This window comes from Malaclemys terrapin, chromosome 6, assembly GCF_027887155.1.
Source record: "Malaclemys terrapin pileata isolate rMalTer1 chromosome 6, rMalTer1.hap1, whole genome shotgun sequence".
In the NCBI taxonomy this organism is placed as follows: domain Eukaryota; kingdom Metazoa; phylum Chordata; order Testudines; family Emydidae; genus Malaclemys; species Malaclemys terrapin.
The window spans coordinates 16,932,717-16,946,729 of NC_071510.1; the positions used below are offsets into that span (position 1 = coordinate 16,932,717).

Consider the following 14,013-nt stretch of genomic DNA (forward strand, 5'->3'; position numbering starts at 1 on the left):
CACATCAGCTCATCTTATTGCTTAAAATATGCAGGGGGGTTATTTTATCCCACATCCCATTGCAGTTCACATCTGTGGGTTTCTTGTGCAAATTCTGCGATTGAAAGTGTGAGCAATCAACTCAAGGTAGTCTCAAAAAATTCCAGCCACAGGAGCTTAGATGAGCTGTCAGACAATGGTATAATTTTCTGCTAGAACGGAAGCTCAAGGCAGGTGAATCCAGTCTTTGATGAGGACAGGTGTGTGCCTCCCACTTGAGAGCGGTTGTCAAGTGTTACGTGTTATTATGAAGTTCACTCAACTTGTTATCCAACATGATCAGAGCTAGCAAAGTGACACTGAAAGTCCCACGGTGGACCAATCTCTGGGAATCTGAACATCTGCTTTCTACTCCATCAAGTCACTCCCCTCCCAGGCGCACACTTCCCCATGCTAATTCACTCACCATCCTTCCTTGCACTGCACACACAAATTGATACTATATAAGTAATGGCCCAAAAGGCTTCTGTGGTTTAGCTTTTGTTTTGATTGATAACTCAGAGATGCAAGACACACATACCATCTGTGGTCTTTTCAAAGAAAACCCTTAGAACAGAAGCTGGTTTTACAGGAGCTAATGAATTCAAAAAACTAAATGCTGATGAAGGCATAAAAGTTAAAGAAACACTGTAACTTTGCTTATGCAGCAAGTGTTCTTGTTAAAAATAAAGACATTCTGTAACTACCTTTTTTGTTACAGGGAAAGAAGTCCCAAACAAGTAACATTAAACATCCCTGCATTTCTGGGGTAAATATTCTTAGAGATTAAAAGAATGGCAACACTGAAAATTAAAGCCATGCCTTTTACCCAGATGGCAGCAGCAGCTCTGAACTTTGCCCTAAATCCAATCACTGAATTGCCTTGCTACTGGTCCCTTTCTAATGAACAGGCACAAGGCAGTTGATTGTTTAATATGTAGCATGGACTAGTTTTAACCAAGCTCCCCTCTTTATATAAAAGTAGAAGTCCACCTGTGTGTTTTTCTGCATATCCATGCTAAGGGGAGGAGTTATGCGTATGCACTGTGAGGAGTGCACATGTCTCTCTGCAGGAGTTAAAGACAAGTGCAGCAGCTAGCACTTTTTTCATCTATTTCAGAAAAGGTTGGGGGATTAGGCCTCAAAACAGGACAGAACAATGCATTGGGGGAGGGAGAAAGAGTGATCAGAAGATAATGTAAATCCTTCATTCTTTCACTTCTCTCCCATTCCATGGGACAGACCCACAATTGGGCTGCTTTAGTCACACACCTGCATGTCCTCTGTCTTCACCTGTGATCTGAGCTGCTTGGGAATGATCCAAAGGGATGTGCAGACACGTAGGTGGAGGCAGAGTCAGAACACCTTTGGAGTCCTGAGCGTAGGAACCTGGGACTCCCTTTCTGTTTGTGTAAGCAGAAGGCAAGTGCTTAGGTGAGAGATTCTGATCCAAACAGTGCCTTGAGGCCAAACCAGAGGGCGGGACCCTGAAAATGTACTTGGCTCCAGAGCAGGCAGACAGAGCAGAAGGGACTAAAGATTCCTTCCCAGCCTTCTGCTGTCTCAGGCAGTGGAGCGAAGAGGGTCAGTCCCCACTTTGTCCCTCCTTAATTACCTTAAGTGGATTACTGCCTTCTGGCCTCCCAAAACCACTACAACCACCCACAGCAGTCATTTAGTGAAATCCCACGGCAGGTTTCTGCATTAGCAGCTGTTTGACAAAGGTCTCTGTGCTGCTTTTATATAAACACTGTTTTCTCTTGAGCTTTTATGCACTTCTTTTGGAAGTGTCAGCCTTTTACCCCTACCACAAACCTTAGTAAAATATAAGGGAGGAATGGATTGCTCAGGGGAATGGTCAACAGGGGAGGGGCCAGAGTGCTAACTAGGACTAGTAGCCAGAACTAAAAGCTTTCATAGTCTTTGGCTTGGGAGGGAGTTGGCATTATCCTGCCTGGGGCCGCTCATTGCAAAGCAAACCTCTCCCTTGGTGAGACAGTAGCAAGTAGAGACACATTGTCGCCTGAAGGAGCCCAGCTACTGCGCGGAGTAGGGAGCTAGACACGTACAGGGGCTTTGCAGATCTCCTCTAACCCATATTGTGATTAAGGACCCTAAAGTTGAGGGAGGCAGAACCCCAGCTAGTTCACTGATTGGGGCGATGCAATCTGGGGGTGTTTCCCATCCTCCCCTATAACGAATGCTAAATTCTCTCTTAACAATACTAGAAGTTCAGCACTCCTGAGCAATTCCACAGGCACCAACCCATGAGAGAATTCAGTTGTTTTCAGCCAAAGAGAGTAGAGAGAAATGTTCAAGTGGTCCTTCACTTGAACAGTGTAGAAGAGAATAGGCCTCTTATCATCAGGGAGGGGTCTAGCCCAGAGACCTTGATGTACTAATTCAAATCACATTGACATATTCGAATAGTAAGCCCTTTGAAACAAGGACTCTTCATTGTGCGTCTTGCACAGCTCTGAGCTCCTCACTGGTGTCAGACTCTCCCTCACCTTTCCTCCTCTGACCCGTGCACCAGCTCTATGTTGTTAACACAGAGACTGAGGTCTCGGAGTACAACTGCCACTCCACAGATAGCTTCATGCTTCTCTCTCAAATCTAACATGAATCATAGCCTCATGAAACAGCCAAAATCTGGATGGGGACGGGGACTCTCTCTTTAGATGTCACTCCTCCAGACTCAGGATCCGGGCATATTGTCTCCACTAGGAAAATTCCAGGCAGGGTTAGCCGACAAGGTGGCAAGAGTGTCCGTTCTGTGTTTACACTACAGCCTTGACCATCAACAGGAAAGCCGCAAGCAGTGCACTGTTTTATGGCAGCAAGGCACTGATGCAGCTGCGCCAATGCCAAGGATTATAGGGCTTTACCACCATTTCATGAAACCTGCTAGTAGTAGTTACTCTAAACATGGGCAGTAATGTTTCTAGTGTAAAAGCAACATGATCCAGTCACTGGATAAGGCATTGGGCTGGGACTCAGGAGATACAGGCTCTATTCTTGGCTCTGCCACTGACCTGCTGGGTTGCTGCTCTATGCCTCAGTTTCCCTCTCACCCTTTGTCTTAGTTATTTAGAGTGTAAGCTTTTCATCAGACATACTCATACTATGTGAACATACAGACCTAACACAATAAAGCCGTGATCTCATTTGGAACCTCTCACGCTACCTTATTACAAACACAGAGTGGTAAGAGACAAGGCTGAATCGCTTATAATGAACAATAAAGAATTAAAAGTTATATTTAAAGCAGTACTCGGCACACTCTTTCCTTTCCCTGATTTTATTAAACGTTAATTGTCTCTTTCCCCATCCCCTGCATGGAACCTTGAACTCCCCATGGGGTTTTGTTTGCTTGCATGTCACCATCAGAGATAGCAGCAGAGCTCTTTCTTCTACTGCAAACACACACAGTCTTTGGCCATGATTCTGCAAGCTAATCCATGCAGGCAGGCCCCTGCATAGCCTCACGGACTTCAGTGGGGCCACATATGAGCAGAAGGGTTAGGGTGACCAAATAGCAAGTGTGAAAAATCAGGACAGGGGGTGGGGTAATCGGTGCCTATATAAGAAAAAGCTCTCCAAATCAGGACTGCCCCTATAAAATCGGGACATCTGGTCACCCTAAGAAGGGTCCATCTGTGTGGAGCTGTGCTATGGTCACAGAGACACCATATGGATGCAGAGGTCTGCCTGCTCAGATCAGTGTGCAAGATTAGGCCTTTGTGTAGATATACTGCATGGGTAAAATATAATTTGATATATTATAATATAAGATATATAAATTTATATAATTAAAATATATATATTTGAAAATCTCCCTATTTTAATTTAAGGCAAATTATATCTTACCCATACAATATATCTACACAAAGGCCTAATCTTGCACACTGAGCCGAGCAGGCAGACCTCTGCATCCATAGCGGCTTTTAATATTTAACAACATATATAACATCTAGAACCCAGAGTTAAAGTCTCAATATTTTTAAAGTTACAATATTTTATATTTGTGTTGTACACTGAAAAGGTGGCAGGATCACCCATTCATAACTTGAAGCCCTGCTCATTTGGAGATCTGTTTCACTTGGAATAGGAAGAAAGAACTATGCAGTCATCACAGAAACACTGAAGAAGTCAATAGAGTTACTCTGGATGTACACCAGCCTGACAGAGGAGAATTGGGGCCTGTGTGATTACAGCCAGTTACATTAAAATCCCGGCCATTCCTGAAGGCCACAGACCTTTGCCTCTATTTCTGGGAGCCACCCCTCCAGGGCAGCAATGTCACTTAAAAACACGGATCAGTGCCGGGAACAGAGCTCATGTGACCAGCCTTCCCTCAAAGGGGCCTACCAGTTTTCTCCTCCCTTCTCAAGGGGACATTACGAGAAAATTCAGGACCTTGTGAAACTGACACAAGGGGAGGGGGTGAAAGATACGGAAGAGCTCAGCAAGGCCAACGCTGCGTGCCCCCGGTTCTCAAAGCAAAGGAAACGCTGCCCAGGCTGGCAAACGGGGCAGTGCTCGGGGGGAAGGACCCAGTAAGGGAGAAGGACGGATACACGTTTGCAATGACTGTCCAGCCAGGGACACCCCCTGCATCGCCGGGAGAGGAGAGGCCTGTTCATTTTCACCAGCACGTCTCTCCTCCCCGGCCCGGCAGCGCAAGCACCAGGCCACCCCAGTGCCCCAGCCGGCAGCTCCGACCCCCGCGGGAGCCCCCGGGCCAGCAGCGCTGCAGATTACAGGGAGGGGGCTCCATTGTAAGGCCGTTTCGGGCGGGGGCAGAGCCAGCGCGGGTCAGCTGGAAGGAGACCCCCCCCCACGAGCGGATCCTACCTTCCCCGCCGGGACCCGCGGCGACCCCCGCGCAGCGCGCTGCCTGCCGTCCCTGCCAGCGGGGACAGGACGGAGAGGCGCCTGGCCGGCCGGGGAGCGAGCGCCGAGGGGACCTAGGGCAGTCGCTGCCGCCTGCCTCCGCCGCTCGCTGCGGGATAGGCTGCTCCGCCCGCCCGGGGCGGCCAGGCTCCTCCCCGGCTGCTAGGGCGGAGGTGTGGGAACCAGAGTCAGCTGCTTCCCCTTGCCAGCGGCTCCCTGCCCCCGGTCCCGGCGCTGGCTGGCCGGGCCCCCGCCCGCAGCCACAGGGGGAAAGGGGCCGGACCCCAAACGTACCCCTCCTCCGTCCGTCCTAGCGTACGGGGGCAGAGGCCGGCGATTTCAAGGCCAGATCATCTGTCCAGCCTTTCAGGGTGTGTCGCCCCCCCGCCCCATCCAAAGTCCAGCATTATCCCCTCCCCTCTTGACATTTACTCTGCAAAGACAAAAGAGGTCGCCGTGACAACGAGCAGCCCAGACGATGGTTGGTTGGTTGCGGCGTGTTGAGAGGCGGAGAGAGCTAAGACGGGTAAGGATGTGGGGAGTGGGGCAGAGACATCTTGCTTTACCGTAACACAACATTTCAGTGCCTCACAACCTCCATCCCCTCCCTCTGTATTTTGTGACACCCCCGTCACACCCAGCAGTTAAGAAACACTCCCCTGATCTCCCCGGTGACTTGTGTAACACAGGCCATACAGCTGCACCTAGGATTCCTCTGGGGGTGGGGGGACAATCCCAGAAATGCAGGCAACTAAACCAAAGCAATTCACCGACCGTGCACTTCTGCACTAAACAAACAGCAGGTTCCAGACGCATGGTCTCTTAGCTCTAGCACCTCACACGCTCTGTTTACAAAGGGAAATGGTTTGACTTCTGCCTGCCAGCTCACTCAGGGTTTGAAGGCACTAGTGCTTGGACAGCAGGTGTTGCTGATTTGAAGAGGGGACCTGGCACAAGTGTCACTGAAGGCCTAATCTGGTCTTCAGACCCTTTGTTTTGCGTGACCACACATGAGAAAGGTAGCCCCTCTCCCCCCAGCTTAACTCAGAGCCCAGGGTGAGTTTGCAAGGCTGGCTCTTGTTACCTACAAGCTGGTCAAATTTAATGTCACGATGCCATTACTGTAGAGTCACTTTCTAGAGTACAGCCACCTGATCGCACAGAATGAGCTATGAGTGGGACCAACTTAAGCTTGTTCTGGGAACCTTAACCTTGAGTTTTCTGACTTTATAAGTTGGTTGTTTGCCATTTGGCCCCAATGCTGGCAGACTCCGGTGCTCTTGTCCTGTCCTGTCAAGCTCTGTGTGGGTGCAGTGGGCCTCTAGCACTAAAACAGCTAAAAGATCAGGGCCTTATTCTCCATTTTTATAAATAACCCCCCTCCCCATTAACTTTCCTTTCTGTCTTAAACTTGTGGATCAAATTTTGCAGTCCTTACTCACACAAATCTTCCATTGACTTCCATGGAAGCTTTGCCTGAGGAGGTACAGTACAGCCAATTCCTATGTTTACTAAAATCATTTCTTTATTTGAACATTGCTATGATACCGATGGTGTTTTAACCCCTTCAGACTATATAATTATGTTGGGGCCTGATTTTCCAGACTCTCACACTTGTGAGTGACATTATGTATGAGCAGAGTCCCACTGAACTAGATAGAACTGCACACAAGAATAGATTTGCTCACATATGGAAGTGTTTGCAGAATCAGGCTGACAGGATAATATCCTTATGTTCTGTGTGTGGCTAGTTCATGAGGAATTTTACACGCAGCAAGTGTATATTTTGTTTTTATAGATTGCAATATTTCTAAGACCCATTTTTGGTTCTGTTTTTACAGATTTATCCAATATACACAGGGGCTTTAAGCACATGACTGCAGACTGTTTACAGTTAGCACAGAGTTACAATTTATGGTTCTGATTTTGCAAACCCTTATGCAAAGGAGCAGTCCTGTTGATTTCAATGAGATCATTCATATGAATAAGCACCATCCACATGATTAAACTTTTCAGGATCTAGCCCTGCTTCTGTTCTGTAGATGAGGGGTAAGAGGTAAAACCTTAATAAACACTGCAAAATGGCTCCAGTGCTGGTGACAGGAGAAGCTGAAGAATTCCCAAGACCCTTTAGAACTTTTCTCAAAATCCCAAGTGCTTCATGTATCATCAAGAGCATTTTAGTTATTCATGTATTTTGTTGATTTTGCCAGTAATAAAACATCCATAACCTCGTAGTAAGATAATCATTCCAATATGTGCATCACACAGTGATTATTTAGTTAACATTAAGATCAACAGTGCTGTGAAATAAATAACTTTGGAAAACCCCTTTTTCTAGAAAACATGGTGCCACCCAGGCCTTCAGTCCTGCCAGAATACAAATCCCGTACAAGTCAATAGGCCTATACAATTCTAGACCCAATAAATAAATACATAATAATCCTTACTCATATATAAGGCTTCCTCTGTAGGTCTCAAAGCACTTCACAAAAGAAGGTAAGCACAGTTAGTATTAAAGAGGAGACAGAAGCAGAGAGAGGTGAAGTGATTTTCCTAAGGTCAATCAGAAGTCAGTGGCAGAGGTGGGAATGGAATCCATGTGTGCTGACTCCTGGTCCAGTGCTCTATCCCTTAGATCTCACTACCAGCCTCCTTTTGCCGTTAGACTTCTCCGAAGCACTTTGTCGCAGTTCTTAGTCTAGAAATATGGCAGTGATTGCCAGTGATTCCATCTGCAAAGCTTTATTTTCACACGTCTTTCTCTGAAAAAAGAAGAAATTCCTAACTTTCAACCATATAATACATTAACAAAGGGGTGCCCGAGCAATTGTATTTGTGTTATAGATACTATATGTATAGTATATATTTTTAGTCTAATGCAAAACCACTTGTCTTGGTTTTATATGTTCAGCAGCAGGACAAAAAGGATTTTGGAAGGATGGGGTCGAAAGATAAGGTTCACCCGGAGGACCACTGTCAAGGGTGTGTGTATGCAGCGCTGTTGTAGCCATGTGGTTCCAGCATATTAGAGAGACAAAGTGGGTGAGGGAATATCTTTTATTGGACTAACTTCTGTTGGTGAGAGACACAAGCTTTCGAGCTTACACAGAGCTCTTCTTCAGGTGTGTGTGTGTGGTAATTTTGGTCTATCAGACTTGACTGTTCTTTCAATGGGTCTAATTTATGGGATTTGGATTCTCCCATTTCAAGTGGTGGTGGTTTGGGTCTCATCCTACTAGCATCCACTTGTGAGAGGGACACTCCACATGGATATCCCCCCTCCCTGGTACAAAGCGGATGGTGGGGGGTTGCCTCTGTGATGTTGCAGCATCCGCTGTCCCCCCATGCACGGGAAGGGGATAGGGTTGGAATCAGGGCATGCACATTGCTCTTTCAAGTGCCACAGACACTCCCCATTAATGCTATTACAGCCCCAGGCCGGTTGGTGTTTGCAGCACAGAGGTCAAGCATTAACTGGGCATGGGGAATAATGCAGCCCCTCACCCCACATTCCCAGTAGCAGGGTCAAGTTTGTACTAACGTACCTCACTGCCTGTTGTGCAGGTAAGTACAAGCTGTGATTTGGCAACGCTGCTAATCCCTCACCTTTCATCAGCACAAGAGTCACCCAGTGTTTGGAAGTAAGGGTTGCATTGAAAATGGTGCCTGTGTTTAGGGTTAGGTTACGGGGACCACCAGCCATTCACCTGGGAAGTGCTGAAGCAAGTCACATGTTGTTCTGAGTCAGGGCCACGGGCCATAGTTCTGCTAGCCAGAACAGATACAAAAAGAGTAGCGTGCCTCTCTCCTTGCCGTCATGGGAGCCCCAGAGCCTGTAAGTTCCTGTTTTCTGATGTGTTTTTTAAATAACACTTCACAGAAGATAAAATCCAAGGAGGAGCCTCATGTCAAGCCTTCCTCCTCTCCTCAGTGTTTGGAAATTCACTAGCAAGTGCTATTGACAAAGCCCCGGCTCTGCACACAAGTCCAGTAGAAAATGCCCTGTCAGGCCACTCGTCACCTGATGTCCTGAAAGCCTATTGGATTGTGTCACCTGTGTCTACCCTCTCCCTATCCTCCCCATATCCAATGTGACTTGTGATTTTGCACAATAATTTCTGTGATTAAAGGTTCAATCCCCTGCAAGCACTTAGTCATGTGACTTGTCCTTACCCAACCAAGTAGTGGCATGCAAGATCATGCCCTAAATCAGTGGTCTCCAAAGTGGGATGCGCAAGAGGATCCTTCGGGGAGTGCGGCAGGAGGAGTGGCTTTTTTTTTTTTTTTTGCGCTTGGGGTGGCAAAAATGGTAGAGCCGGCCCTGCGGTGCAGTAGGGGGTGTGTGCTCAAAATTTTTTAACCAATAGGGGTGCGCGATCAAAAAAGTTTGGAGACCACTGCCCTAAATCACTGCCTTTGAGATGAGAGAATGTTCAGATCAGAAGTTTAACTGGCAGCTCACAAATGAACTCATGTTTAAGCCTTTGTATTACTCCTCTGTGTCCTGCCATGCTGTTTGGAAATGTTGCCATGCAACCGCTACACAAGTCTTCAAGCAAAGAGCATCGGACAGAAAGCTAGTTAGAAATATAAAAGTGGGCAAAAGTTGTTATAATATTTGATGTTTGCTGCTCTTCTGACTAAAAGATCTTTTATTAAACTGATCATCCATCCCTTAAAAGCAAACATTGGGGGTGGCAGAGTTTGGGGAAAGAGACTGTCATTTCTCTCTGATTTAAGCATTCGCTTTTGTTTTTCTTCTTTTGTGCAATCATAGGACTCCCTTAATCCCTTTAAATGACTTGCTTTTAAAAACAAACAGAAGCAAAATAAGGAATCATTTACATCATTATGGGTATATTTATACACCGTTAGCGATGATATGGAAAGAAACAATTGAGTTCTGCCCTCTGGTGGTCAAATTGGTATAGTGCAACAGGTGGTGAAGGCTCAGTGCAGGAGAAAGGGCATCTTACTATTTATTTGTCTTGTGGTAGCACCTAAGAGCCCAGTCATGGACCAGGGCCCCATTGTGCTTTATAATGTAACATTTTGTATGTCTATAGCACCCTGCATCCATAGAGGTCAAAGCCCTTTAGAAACATGAATAGCTTTTAGTCATACAAACCCCTGTGAAATAGGAATCACAGTTCTTGTTTTACAAACTGGGAACAGTGGCACAGGGAGGCAAAGCAAGGGGCACAAGACAAAGTAACAAGTCTGTGGCAGAGCCAGGAAGAGATACCAGGCATCCTGGCTGTCAGGCCTGTGCTTTAACTGCAAGACCATCCTGTCTTGCACTTAACTACTCAGACAGAATTTTCAAAGTAAGGAAGGAGACGGTCCTTACCTCCCATCTCCGAGTGGCTTATAACCTCCATGTTTCAGGAAGCAGGACAGATCTAAAATCTGCAAAGGGAAGGCTGCCTGTTCCTACTGAGATCAATGGGACAACTCGTGTAATGACAGGGGAATTCCCATCTGCCCTTTGAAGTCAGTTTCAGTCCCCTTTGCATTGCTGGAGTGGTGCAAAAGGGACTTAATTTGGATTAAAATATGGTGTATGGTATTTATAGAAAGAGACACATTAGAAAAGCACTAGCTGTTTGAACTGTTGGTGTGTAAACAACATGTCATACATGCTAGCCTGTACATGTGCACAACTGCCTTCTGCTGGATCAGTACTGTTATTATACAGTGCCTAGAGGCTCTCCAGCTGAGCTAAGCGCCCCATTTGCTAGGTGCTGTACACGTTAGACAGTCCCTGGCCCAGACAGCTTATAGTATAAATAGACAAGTCAGACAAAGGCCGGGAGCAAGGAAGTCATTTTAGCTCCATTTTACAGATGGGGAACGGAGACATCATTAAATAATTTGCACAGGATGTCTGCACTAGAGACAGATTTTGAACCCAAATCTTGTGAGTCTCAGTTCTGTGCTCTAAGCACAGGGCCATCCTGCCCCTCAATTTGCTGAACAGAATTAAATCTGCTTAAGTGTTTGCAGCTGCGTTGCCCTCCAGAATTTGGTTTCCATACCCTATTATTTAAAAAAAAAAAAAATTCTAACTGAGCTTCTCTTCAGCTGTAAAGCCATGACTCTGGAAGCAGAAAGTCATGAGTTTTCTCCCTCAGACCAGGGGTGGCCAACCTGTGGCTCCAGAGCCACATGCGGCTCTTCAGAAGTCAATATGCGGCTCCTTGCATAGGCACCAACTCCGGGGCTGGAGCGACAGGCGCCAACTTTCCAATGTGCCGGGGCGGGGGTGCTCACTGCTCAACCCCTGACTTCACCCCTTCCCCCAAAGTCCCCGCTCCTTCCTGCCCCGTTCCCTGAGCCTGCCCCGTCCTCGCTCCTCCCCCTCCCCCCAGAGCCTCCTGCAGCATGGGGAAGGAGGGGGAGGCGCTGATCAGCAGGGCTGCTGGCAGGCGGGGGAGGGAGGAGCTGACGGGGGGCTGCTGATGTATTACTGTGGCTTTTGGCAATGTACAGGACATGGGTAAATTCTGGCTCCTTCTCAGGCGCAGGTTGGCCACGCCTGCCCCAGACACTCTGGGGGTAGCTCAAGTCACGTCTGTGCACACATGCAACCACAGGATCATTCCAAAGACACAGTTAGGACTAAGCTACTTCATCCTCATATGCTTCAAAAACCTACATATGGAAGCTCTGATGAGAACTAAAAAGCTCCCAGTAGTCTTAATGGTAGTTTGGTCAACGTCGCTATTTAATCAGTTAATCCCTTTTCTAAAGAGACTGCTTTTAACAAATATCACATTTTTATACGCTTGAGCTTTACTTTTTCTAACTTTCCATTTTTATAATAATAATAGAGTCCTGATCCTGGTAGGAGCTCCAAAGAGGCCTGCCTGAACAGAGCTCAGTGCAGCATCAGGAGCTAAGACTCTCACCCTGAAAAGTATAAGGCTCCAGTCCCACAAACGCGTATGCATGTGCGTAACTTTATTCACAGAAGTAAAGTTAAGCATGCGCTTAAGTGTTTATAGGCTTGGTGCTTTACTCACATGCTTAACTTTACATACTGAATGGTATGTACCTTTAACTAAAGGTAAGCACATGAGCAAGTCTGTGCAGGATCAGGACCTGCAAACTTTTGACTTTGAAATGTTGTGTATTGAGTCAGACTGATTTCTGCAATATTAAATTTATCCTTTTCCATCAAAAGGAATGGATAAATTATATACCCCATGTTTGGGAGAGTGGAGTTTGTAAGACTTTGAAACAAGACTCTTGCAACACCTGTGCCTTTGAAAAACAGTTGCAATATAATTCCCACAATCGCATTTCAAAACAAATAAAAAGGAATTATATTCTGTCCAAGTGAGTTACTAACTTGAGTGGATGGAAAGCAGCTGACTTTACAGAGGAATAAATAGGCTTCAGGTTTTCTGGAGTCCTCCCACTTGAAATCAGTTTTATAAGCACAAAAGCCTATACACATCAGTCAATACTATTAAGTCGGACTAGATAGATCCGGGTCTGGTGAGTCTCAAACCTGTTCTATTGAATTCTGTCACTTCCAGTTAAACATTTCTGATTTTATTCTGGTTTAACCCATGAATTGCTCCACTTAAAGAAATAAATAAAAGGGAAGGATAGGGAAGGCATCTTACATATATAGAAAGGGTACAGAATAGTATCCTCAATGTAATGTATAGTATTTACACAGCTTGCTTACAGCTTACTGGATTTGGGATCACACACACACTCCCCTTCTGTTCTCTATTGATGGAAGTCAGCACCATAAGTCACTGATCCTCACAGGTATTTAGGCACCTAACTCCTATTGATTTCAATGGAAATTAGGTGACTAAATGCATCTGAGGATCTGGGGCTAAAAGATCAGAATATTTCTCCAATCTAAGCATAAGTAGGTGAGGTTGTGTGTGTACAAGGGGAGAAATAAACATACCAGCTTCCAAATTCCTGGTGCCCTTTCTTATGAAACAATCTTTTGAACATCAAAGTTACTCCCTAAATTAAGAGGGCAGAAACAAACTTTATACCTATCTTATCTAATTATACACACTTGAAACCTCCCTATTGTTAGGCCTTGATTCAGCAAAGTGCCCAAGTCCCATCGACTACGTATCTTAAGCATGTGCTTAAAGTTAAGCAAGTGCCTAAGTGCTTTGCTTATTTGGAGTATGAAAAGGAAAGCTAGTTGGCCCTGCCAATTCTCTGGGCACGGTTGAGTCTCTGGGACAGATTCTCAGCTGATGTAAATTGTTATGGCTTCACTGAAGTCTAGGGAATTATGATCATTTATGCCAGCTGAGAATCTGTCCCTGTATTTCAAAATAATCTTCACCTGCAGAAAAGTATTAAAGCAAAATATAAATCCAATGGATAAAAGAAACATCCTCGTTGTAGGGACCAGAAACAACTGTGGTAGATATTTAGGTTTTTCACTTATGGGACTTATTGCACAAAAGCTGTATGACATTACGACTGATTAAATTATAGTGGACACAAGGGTGATTTAAAAATAATTGTGGACATATTTAGGTAAAATGAAGGTCAGTTTGAAAGCAGTTTAAATAAGATTACTTTAAAAACAAATGTCATTTTATATCGCAAATGAGTAGCTTGAAAATAGCCATCATGAGAAATGTATTGGGAATAAAATTAGGTTGGAAATAATAGGGAGCGGGGGGTAAAAATCAAATTGTATTGAAAGGGAAGATGGGCATTGTGAATAAATAAGATGAACAGAAAACAGCATAAAAGTTGAATCACTTTATCAAAATGTGAAAAAAACCTGCTGGTGGAATCTGCTGAAAATTCATTGAATACGTCACCAGCCAGAAATATTGGAAGGCTTGCTGAATAATCATCAAATGTTAAGTTGTCTTTTGGTTGACAACTAAGGATGCCCAGAAAGACATGACCAGATTCTCTTGGGTGTAGCTCCACAGCTGTCATTGAAGCCATGCTGATTTACATCAGCTGAGGATCATGTCTAGGAAGTTTCACTGGTTTATTGGTAGACTCTTGCACTTCCTGTCACACTTCCTGGTGTGACATCCCTTGTGCCCCGGTATGGGGAACCTCTTGCAAGAAGGTGCTTACCAA

General features: G+C 45.5%; 1 protein-coding gene across 2 annotated transcripts in view; it reads right to left on the reverse strand.

Moving 5' to 3' along the window:
* Positions 1 to 5,293, reverse strand: part of ACO1 (aconitase 1) — a 48,214-nt gene extending 42,921 nt beyond the window's left edge. The window contains exon 1 of one of the 2 annotated variants that reach the window (XM_054031695.1): positions 5,209 to 5,293. The gene's annotated coding sequence lies outside the window, so the exon portion shown is untranslated. Of the gene's footprint in view, positions 1 to 4,875; positions 5,063 to 5,208 lie in introns of those variants that run through there. The other variant, XM_054031694.1, reaches the window with a different exon arrangement.
* Positions 5,294 to 14,013: the final 8,720 nt, after the last annotated feature.